The sequence below is a fragment of the Python bivittatus genome, unplaced genomic scaffold (genome assembly GCF_059951505.1).
Source record: "Python bivittatus isolate LINGU-HERP-01145 unplaced genomic scaffold, Pbiv_v1 ctg000190_np1212, whole genome shotgun sequence".
In the NCBI taxonomy this organism is placed as follows: domain Eukaryota; kingdom Metazoa; phylum Chordata; class Lepidosauria; order Squamata; family Pythonidae; genus Python; species Python bivittatus.
Window position 1 is genome coordinate 13,176,208 of NW_028277042.1, and position 11,293 is coordinate 13,187,500.

The 11,293-nt window shown below is 37.4% G+C and overlaps 1 protein-coding gene across 9 annotated transcripts in view; it reads right to left on the reverse strand.

Moving 5' to 3' along the window:
• The window catches only part of ZNF536 (zinc finger protein 536), a 400,005-nt gene that overhangs the window by 323,361 nt on the left and 65,351 nt on the right, over positions 1–11,293 (reverse strand). For 7 of the 9 annotated variants that reach the window (XM_088136082.1, XM_088136083.1, XM_088136081.1 and 4 more), the window contains exon 2: positions 3,834–3,929. The exons of the other annotated variants lie outside the window; for them this stretch is intronic. The gene's annotated coding sequence lies outside the window, so the exon portion shown is untranslated. The remainder of the gene's footprint in view (positions 1–3,833; positions 3,930–11,293) is intronic. 9 annotated transcript variants of the gene reach the window in all.

An 11,293-nucleotide genomic window follows, 5' to 3' on the forward strand; every position in this document is an offset into this window, starting at 1 on the left:
GGTTTTTAGGAAAATCTTTAGGAATAGTTTAGGAAGCCCAAACTATTTTGGAAAGCATTCTCTTAAAGTATATGGATGATACCATCTTTTTTTTTCTTTCCCTATGTTCTATTTTTTTTATCCTCATTTTATTTCTATCTCTTGTTTATATTGTTTTTGATGGTACTGGTTGAGGGTTTATGCTGTAGTCGCAATTGTGACTGGTTTTAATCAGACCGTGGAGGTTTTAACGTGTGTTATATTCTATGTTAGCTGCCAAGAGTTATTTTATGGCAGTGGGGTAGAAATTTGATAGAGAAATAGATACATAAATAAATGAATAAATATGAAGAAGGACAGGGCATCGTAATTGTTCTCAGTAATTAATTTGTGTATACCTGCCTAGGTTGTGAAATTAATAAGAATTGAGGACTTATATTTAGCTCAGGCTGATGTGGGGTTAGGAACTGCCTTTGGCGTGTGTCTTTCATGGATCTTAGCAAGAAGCCGTTTCTGAGTACTGAGAACTATAACTGAAATGCAATCAGGAGCAAGGAGCAGGGAGCAGATCTTAGGCTGGATGGCTGGGACTGGTCTCCTCCTGCTTCTGTTCTCCCTGGATAAAATAAAGTTTTCTTCAAGTTGTAGTGAATACAGAGGATGGCCTTGAAGGAGAGAGGGAAGATCCACTACCAAGACAATGATCAGATATGAAACTTGGGCCCAGGCCAAGAAAATGGTTTCTACTACCTCCCTAATTCTCATGAAGATAAGAGAGAGAGGAAGGGATGCACATTCAGACTTGCAAGATTCTGTTATCTAAAGTGGCTTTAGATCTACATGGTTGTCGGCCTCACAGGGTAAACCAGATAGGAATCACAACCAGATGAGCTAATTTATTGTAAAGCTACACTGACAGAATCTTACAAGTATGAAAGTACAATTCCCACCACCACCACCACACACACACACATCTCTCCTTTACAGCCTGAGAAACTAGGGGGGGTCTCTTCTGTGCCTCTTGCCCCACCCACTATCCAGCTGCAGGCTATGCTGTCTCTTATCTGACTCTTCCCTTGGCAGCATCTCTTCGCCCAGTCTCCCAAGGTCTTTCCCACATACAATTACAGCAGTGTCTGTTTCTTAGTCTGGTTTACCTGATAGGGCTGCCACAAGCTGAGCTGAACTTCTGTAGACTTCATGGATATTTCCATGCAGTTTTCCTGACAACACAGAAGTCACTTGCCATTACCTTCTTCCAGGATGTTTTTTCCAATTCCTAATTTAGACTACAGCCCTGAGATTTCCTAGTGTTCCCACATCTAAGTATTAACCAGGTCTAATCCTGGTTGTTTTTTGGGATCAACCAAAGTCAGTTAAAAGCCAACAGTCTTCTTTGCAACTGGCCCTTAGGATTCTAATTAGTATACAGGAAATGCGCAGAGTTCTGATCAATTGATATCAATGCAATTCTTTAAAAAAAACATTAATAGACAATTTGGAAATGAAGAGACAGGGAGTAAAGTTTAGGAGTCCTCTCTTTAAAACTACCACATGGATTGTGGTATTTAGGATTCGGATTAGGAACAGACACATAGATTAACATTCTCCTGATTGGTTCATGAGATATATTAAGCACAGAGATGTCTCAAAGGTCACACTAAACCATAATAAGCTAAGTCTGTTTATTGTCCATGGCTCAAGGTATATTGTTGCAAATGAGACCTGAACTACAACTATGTGACTTCAACTGCCTGGACTAATATATTCAGATTAATAATCCCTTCATTATTTAGATCAAGTCTAATTTATACAAGCTAGTATACTCCAATATCATTTGTGAAGTTTGTGAAGTGAATATATGCCATTATTTTTAAGTTTAAGATGAACCAACAATACATCTTCACATCCGTTTATCATAATTGGACAGCTCAATTAACTATTCCTTTTGCCACCAAATCTAGCTATCACAACAACAGCTCAAGTTTGCCCTGAGCTTTTCCTTGAATTACAGTGCAAACTGTATGAATTGTGGAAAACAACCCACTTGAAGTCTGTTCAGCCTTGGCAAAGCACAGCTCACCAGCAATTCAGGAAACTGAGGATTTGGCAAGCAGCCTGGGGAGGAGGAATTAAGCGGGATTCATTCAGGATCAGGATTCAAGGATGGCTGAGTCCACAACACTGTAATGGGCAGCAGGAATAACCTTGAGGAACAGGAAGAAGAACTGCAACCAAGGCAATGGCCAGATTACAAGAACTCTGAGTCCAGGGCAGATGTGTAGCCCAAGTAAGTGTCTCAGACAAGACTCTCCCTAGTTACTATAACCTTATAATAAAAGTAGCATTAACATGCTACTAATACTAGTTTGGCTTCCTAGACTAGTTTATTTGGGAGGGTTGACAGAATCAGCAAGAGCCAAAAAAGCACATGAACTTAATGGACAGCCCTCTACCTTGAACATGACTGTTCATCTGGGAGTGAAAGGGTATTGGAAGTGAGGATTTCAGCCTCTCAAATGAACCAGGTTTAAACATTGCTCCTTTTGGGAGAATTATAGAACTTGGATGATCTTGTCCTTTGCTCTACTGGCCTATAATCCTTTATGCCTACATCTAGGTTTTGGGATTCATGCCAATCTCTTTCCTGGTCTACAAAACCAGTAATTTTACAAAAAAGGCAAACCTTTTAGACACTGGTGCTGCACAACTGATTTTCCATTTCTAAAGATGGTCCTACCTTCTACCAAAATTCAGAAAGCATAAGTTTCTGAAGTTCTTATTTAACCTTAAGGGGCTGGGGAGACCCAATTTCAACATGAAGCTTTCTTCATCAAAATATTTTTACTCCCAGCACTACTTTCTGATAGAGGACATGTCACTCATGTACATTATATTTCAACTGCTATGAGGCTCTATCTAGTCTGGATTTAGCAACTATTATGCTGGTAGCCACTGGTGAGCAGGAACTGCATGCAGGTGAACTCATAAAGGTTTAGTCTTACCAATTCCTCTTTATGAGAAAGAGCCACAAAATGTATTGAGCAAGAATTTGAGCATCATATGGCCTGCTGTGCATTGCTAAAGTAGCCTGCTGTCTTCCAGCAGTTGAAATTACTGCCCCATTATCAATGCTGAAGAAAGATTCAGCTGCTAGTCTACTTGATGTTTGAACATGCACTATGAAGAAGTCACTATTGGGTTATTTCATCAGGCAGCAACATGTCTTGATTTGACCCTTAAGTCGATGCCAAATGAGGGACTGGCAGAAAAAGGGAAGGTTTTAATGTTTGTACACCACCCAGAGTCACTGCTGTGGGATGGGAAGCTCTTTCAACTGTATAAAATCCTAATTCTGTATCAGTCAGGAAATCCAGCCCTTCACCAAAATATATGGCAGCTTGCTAATAATAGATCATCCAAAAAAAAGAAGAATACCGAATACACACCTTGGAAAAATAAATGTGGCCAATGCAAGCTACAGCTATATTTGGAGAGCTCATTTGAGAGTATTGTCAGCTGTGACATGACAATTTTCAATTAGCAGAGTGCGTGCACCAGCCTCTCCCATCGCAAAAAGCAGAATCGGCAATGGTCATAAAATACGCTTACTGAAAAGAACCACTTTTCCCGAAGGAGAGGAGTCAAAACAGAGTTTGAATTTTGAGAAGATGCAGCAAGATTTGTTCAAGTATGAACAATGAAATAAAAATTTCTGTCCATATACATATCATGAAAAGAATAAACATTTTCTTTCTTTATATACACATTGTAAAAAGGATGAAGGTATTAACTTGAAGATACTCATACATAAAACAGAAATGTCTTTTAAAATATGACAGAACAATTCTTACCAGGTTGATCCAACATCAACAATTTTTTTCCTGGCTGAGGGATCTTCTCAGAGACGTGGGATTAGTACAGAAGGTCAGGAATTGCAAAAACAATACCTGTGAGAAATTTAAAATGCAAAGCCATTGTATAAATCAAAATCGATTCTCCCTAAAAGACACTATACTATATTTAGAATATATTTCATTACTCTTCCATATTTAGAAGGGAAAGAGAGAATTATGAATGAAAACAACATAAATTTTGGGTATCTGATATTTGGGAAAAGAATCTTTTAGAAAGGGAATTCCTTTCTGATCTGTTAATTGCCTAGAGGTCTGAAATGTACTTCCATATTGTGCCAAAGAAAAGGAGGAAAATGTTAAGATCATTTCCCCAAATTAGGAAAAATCCTTTACAGCTTAACAGATGCCAATATTCTGGTCTCTCAGTCTAAAGAAAAAACAATTTTAAAAGTTCTTGTATACAAATAAGTTCTATTATATAAATAAGCAGTCTTTCACAGATGGTTGCAAACTCATAAACTCCATTTGGAGGAGACCGTAATGCCAGCAATTAAAACCAAGATAAAGGCCTTCTTCTAACAAATTTAAGATTATTTCATTAAACAGCAAGAATTAACCAAAAACTCCCAATATTGCTAGATCCAAGGCATCAAACATACTTAGAATGGTTTTTTATAGAATATAGTAATATTGAGCAAATCGAAAAGCATCAAAGTAATGGACCATCCTTATTTTTATGAGAATACGGGCAGACAGTTTAAGATGCTCAGCTCCAGAGAGTCAGAACAAACTTGTTACTGAAAGTTTCTTTCCTATGGTGACGGAAAGCACGAAATAAGGATAATCAATTACAGGAGTGTTACATGCCAAGTTATCGTACACTAGCAGATTAAAACAGATGCACAACCATATCCATTGGGATAAATCAGGTAATAGCTTACCAGAACTAAATTTACTTATCCAGTTTGAATATCTAGAGAGGGTTTGCTGAGAAGTACCTTTTGTCAAGAGGTAGGTGAGGTGTGGATTAAATGACAGATTGTCTCTATGGAATATCTCCTCTCTATGGAATATCCTTCCCCACATGTACAAGCATTCCCAATCCTCCTTGCATTCCACAAGCAGGTAAATTGGTGCTATTCTCCATTCCTTCAGCCCTGGTTAATTGTTGGCACCCATCATGAGAAGTTTGGTCGTACTGTTGTACACTGCATTTTTTCTACAATTTTCTTTAATTTGTGCATTGCTGATTCTCTGCCACAATCCATGAGGACTGGGGTGAGCTATAAATATTGTTAAAGCAGTAAACAAATTTATATGCATACTCCATCCTTCCCAAATGACCCCCAACATAGGCTTTGCCTCTCTCCCCACTGCTGCAGACTGAAATGATGTATTCCTTGCCGCAACCACAAGTTACCTTTCCTATTTTGTGCTATGATCAATGTGTACATAAAATTAGGCACTTTTTAATACCTAATATGTATCATCCCTTACTTATACTAAGCCAAGTTCACCTACCGTGCTATAATAGAACATCAAACAATATTTTTTAATGAAGAACACCTATGATTATTTCTTTTAAAAACTGGAAGGAATGTTGAAATAAAAACTATTTTCATAATGTTCTATATTTTAGCTATCATTTAATACATTAATTACAAATTGATTCATTGCTTAGTTTATTTTGTGTATTTTATATAATGTTTTAATGTATTTTTTAACTTATTGCTTTAATTGGTTCAATTTTATTGTAAACTGATTAAGATTTTTTTTTAAATGAGAAGTGGTATGAAATGTTTTGAATAAATAAATAAATTTAAATAAATTAAATAAAATCTTAATAGGCTGTATAAGTTTGCATATGAAGGCATATTTCAACAATGTCTGGAGGACTGAAGCATTAGCATTGTGGTAACATGCAGCCTGTTTTGATATTTGCTGTAGAAAGAGTAAAAGCCCACTTTCACAAAGATAAATTGAAAGAAAAGATGGTAGGGCCTTTAAGATCTTTTGGATGAGAAGCTCATATTCTTTGAGAATTTTACCCAAATGTCTTTTAATGATTTGTTGTTCAGTTTTTTCAATGTGAAAACATCTCTTCTTCATTCAGGAGACGATATTGTTTTGCTAGTGAAATTTAATGAAATTTTCAATGGCATAGAAAAATTCTCTTGGATCTTTGGACAAGTTCATGTAGGATTTTCAAGTTGTTTGGGGAACACTGGGTTCCATACAACATTGTACAAGAAACCCTGCCATAATATGTGTGGATGGATGTGTCTCATGTAACATGTGAAATTGTAAAACATGGTCTGTGGCTTAATACATTGCCTGAATTCCATCAGATGCCATTTACTCAATAAACCATGGCTGAGTTTGCCCAGGTTGTTAAAGCATAGTTTTTTGGCAGCTGTTTCAAACTGAAAGTGATTCTTTCCAAGCACAAATATCCCAGAATTCTTTTTAGCAAGAGTTATTGGAAAGAAAGGGACAGAGTTACTAAATTATTTCCCATTTAGAACCAATATATCACTGTGTAACTTACAGTAGACACTTTTTGATTCTCCTTAAAGAAGTCTTCCTATAATCTATCAAGGAGGTAGGTCTTTTCACTGACAAAGAAAAGCTGGCACTAGCTGTTTACATAACCATCTCCTGAATCTTGATCAGACTGGGACCATCTGCTAAGCAGTCATGACCTCTTATCCTGATTCTGAAGTCATTACTCACCTGGCACTTTTTGTCTCCAATGCTTTGTTGCTGAAACTAAACTGTTGCCTCAAACTATCCCTAAGCATTGATTTGTGATTAGCTTCTGCTGTCTCAAGTAGGAGGCCTGGCTTGAAATGGAAGGAACCTGGTCAGATCCTGTAATGGTATTGATAGGAGGAAGAGCTGCAGACTAGACAACAGTCAGATAAGAGGAAACTCAGCCCACAGAAGGAACAGGGGCATGGCAAACATCTCAGAAGGGACCCTCCCTAGTTTCTTGGACTGTAAAGGTCAGAGGGGGAAAGATATACTTTCAGACTTGCAAGATTCTGTTAATATTACCTTACAATAAAGTTACAGATAGTACTTCTGGATGTGCTTCTTGTCTGTATTACCCCACAAGGCTGACACATACTCAGTACAAACTTCAGGTGATATAGCTCCTATGAAAGCACAATAGTTTACCAAATTAAGCTTATTTAAATCTGTCCCTTTAAGTTTTCTACCTTTTGCCTGCTGGCTGAATTTGCACATCTGGTTTTAACAGCACCTATGTTTGTTCTCCATTAGCCCAGAGAGGAATCTTGAAGTTCAGAGAACTTACCTGGAAATATGTCTATCAGTTATCTCCTGGTAGCCCTCATGTGGCATTTAGAAACCTGAATCCAAGATTAAGCCTGAGAAGCAGACTTTCTACAAAGTAAATATATTTTCTCTTCTCTTTCTTTCTTAATTCTCCCCTTCTCCAAAATGAAATTACGAGTTAAAGTAACTCATTCACAAAAGTAAATGCAATTTTTTCCCCCAATACAGATTGGAATCACTCACTGTGTATTACTCTCTGTTAAACTGAAATTGTTTATCTCCAAAATGGTTCCCATTCAAAACTATGAAGCTCTAGTCTGTTGTAACACTTTGCATATGGAGTTAACTTAATTATGCAACATTCTGCATGACTAAACAGTCAGCTCTGGGCATGTTTACTCAGTAATAATCTTCAGTCTAACCAATAGGGTTTACTTCCAATAAAGAGTTGCCTACAGTACTAATTACTCATATAGGTTTAATGGTATCATTCAAAAACTTTCTTGTCTTGATCAGCATTAACCACAACAACAATTATATAGTTTTCACGTCAGGAGCTGAAAACCATGTTCACCGCATCCCTACTTGAAACCATTTAAAATCACTTTTTAGAAAAGAAATCTAATATATAAGGTGAACAGAGGAACTAATAAGATGCTTCTTTGTGACAGTTACGCTACCAAATGGATGTTTAGCCAATAGAAACACTGCATAATAGAAACATTAAACAGTTTTAAATCAGTGAAACCAAATTTTGAATTTCATCACAGACCAAACACAGCAAGCCTTTGACTCTTTAAGAAGTCCTGCACTGATTTGTTCAGAGAATTTGTGTCATTGATCTTCACATCAATGTGTCACTTAAAATCTTTTTTTCCAGTTCATGACTCTGACTGAAGCCCTGGGGTTTAAAATCTGAAAGTGATTGATAACTTCCTAAACAAACTGGGGAAAACATCTACCATTTTGCACATTCAACTGAAACCCTAAGTAGCAGAAAGAGACATTTAACTTTCTAGACTAATGTCATTCTAAAGCTTTTAACAGAAAAAGAGCAAATTAGTTGTGTTTCAAAGATGGTTAATATTGTAGGGTACATGAAAATGATTGATATGGCATTTCAGAGAGGACAAATACTTTGGAGGAGCAACAGAGAAAAGAGTTTCCAGGATGGGCTTACACTGAAAAATCAGTACTTCATATACTGTAACAAATCAAATTAAAATGAATGTAGATACTTAATTGTACTCAATACTAGCACCAAATGAAGTATTTGGTGGAGGGAGGGAGGAAGAAAGGGCAAAGATAATGGCAATTCTCTTCCCACCCCCCAATGCCGCCTTCTCCTTTTAAAGGTGGGCAGATGGTCACACAGGATGAAATCCTTTCATTATCTGCCCCCATTTTGTGGAATATCTTACAGTCAGACACTTATCCCACATTGATGCTTGTCATCTTTAAAATTCAAGCTGAAAATATGGCTTCTCCCTCTCCTTGGTGTAAGAGTTGGTCCCCAGACTGATGAAGATTCAGGGGACTATAAACAGCCAACTTCAAGTTTCCCTGTTATCAGTGACCCACTTTCTCATCAGATCACAAGGCTGTTAGAAAGAAAATAAAGAAATCTCTGCTCTGATATACATAGAGAGGTATATTGATTCTAAATAGGAAATGGTTCAATCACTTGAGTTGCACAACCTAATCCCATTCATCTCAGTAAATCTTGCTAATAAGGACTCTGTAAGAATCATGTGGCACTTTGGGTTTTAGACACCTCCAAAGTGTCTGGCACCAGTTTTAACAGACTTTATAGGGGAGAAGTAGGAGCCTGACTCTACTTTTTCAATTTAGAATTGATTTTAAATGGTTTTGGTGAACTTTGTGGTAGAAAAGGAGATGCACAGCTGCCTACCTTTATAAGGCATAAAAACCTAGGAAGTACCTTGTACAACACAAGAGAAGAATTTAAAAATATGTATATATGACTTTGTCTTCAGTGGTTAACACCAAGACTCTCCATCAAATTTTCTCATTAAGTTCTCACACCTTCCACTACTACTCTACTTATCAGACCATCCCAATCCCTGCCAATGCTCAATCCAACAATATATGGTTTTTTAAAAGATCAATGTGTTCAATAATAATGCTGATAACATAGTACAATGCAATGTATCATAAAACGAGGAGAAAATTATAACTTACGAAGCTGTTAGGAAATGGTGGCAAATGTACATTCCCTTCGTCTGTTTTTTTTTTTCTTTCCCGTTGAATGCCAGCAATGTCTCACTGTAGCATAAATGCAACTAAGTTGAAAATGCATGTGTTTTTGGTCTGCTCATCAAGGAACCAAATTATGGTGACTCCCTCACAACTGTACACTCAGCTGAAAATACTGGTTCTCACCTGTAATGTGTGAAACTGCTCTCGGCTGCACAGACCACATAATTGCAGACAACTTGGGAAAGGAAGCAAATGTGCATATTATGGGGAAAGGCAAACATTAACACATGGCAAGAGTTCTAAGACTCTGATTAGGTCTTATTACTTTTTAAGAGGACATACAATAGCTCCCTCCTATATCTGTATTGGTCACCACAAGGACATTTGAAACATCAGTCATATCTTTTAACTTTTAACAGCAGAGTATGCTGCTGGAAGGGATCAGGAGAATCCTTATAGACAGAGCAAGTGACTATATTTTCTTAAGCACCAGACCCACAGAAAGACAATCAGGAAGGAGTTTGTTTAATTGAATCCTATTCTATTTTATCTCCCAAATGCCCTACAGTTACAAAACTTCAGTTCTTAGCAGAGTCAAAGGTGGAGCCTAAAAAAAAAGACAATGCAAACCAGAAACATTGACAGAGGCAGAAACTAACGTGGCCAGGGGATGGATAGAATTAGACAGGGAGAATGGAAAGGAAGAAAATCATACATAAAGTATCTCTTAGAAACCTCAAGACTGTTAGGAATCCATCTATCCAACAAGAGTATTGAACATGAAATCTACTTATAAAAAAGCATTAGGCAACAGAAGTTTCTCTGGAAATGTATGTCTTTCTTCTCAAACTTCTTTTCTCTAGAATTAGGATAACCACCTAATTTCTCTAGAATTAGGATAACCACCACATTTGTGTCTTAAACATTTCTTCTGTATATGCATGGTAAATATACCACAAGGTCCTATAAAAACTGCAGGCTACTTTCACTTCAGTAGGATTTCTTTGTGTAAATGAACAAGTGGTCCCCTACATCAAAAAGATAAAACTCACCTTAGTATTTCCCTATTATTCTTGAACTATCATCTTACTAAGCAGCACCAAGACCCATCACCACAATTCCACGCTGCTGTGCTATAGGAAAAAAAGGAAGCTTGCTTTTTCATGCTCTATTCCATATTTCTTTGGAGCTTCAGATATTTATGACAGGAGATAGGGCATACCTTACCACTACAGTTACCTGCCTGTTAACACTGGTAAAGCCTGCTCATAAGTTTGCTGTCAAGCTTGAGCTGGCTTTGGCACAGGTGAATTGGGAAGCTGGTTTTTAAAGAAAAAAAATGGAAGTTGGTGTTGTCTTTATTTATAATCATGCCTCAGGGCCCAGAGTCACCCCAGAGATGTTCTTAGATAACAGAAAGAGTAGCTGGCTGAAACTCTGTCTGTAGCTCTGTTTACTGTTTAAAGGAGATCAACCTGGAGTGGTAGAAGGTAACCTGAAGGGCTTGAGAAGTTGTTGAAGAACAGTGCAGATTGTCTTCTGGCCTGGATGTTCAGCAAATCTTCATTTGTGAAGAGGCAAACTGCCTAATGTTAACTGATGGATGGGAACATCCATGACATGCTCTCAAAATATAATATGGTATAGATCTGAACTAAGGAGATCTAGGTTCAAGTCCTGACAATGGACCTCCTTTTAATGACCTTGGTCTACGTCTCAGACAACCAGTCACACAATAAGATGAAAGGAGACCACCACCCTCCATATCAATTTTGGAGTCTTGAGTTTCCAGAGGAAAGCCAGGTTATCAATGCAATTGCTATAATGCAATAATTTATTAGAATGTCTGCAGTTTTCTTGGCACCAGCATGGAAGCAGTTTTCCATTGCCTTTTTCCAGAATGTTTTCAATTCTCCAGTTTAGCTACAGTCTCAAAT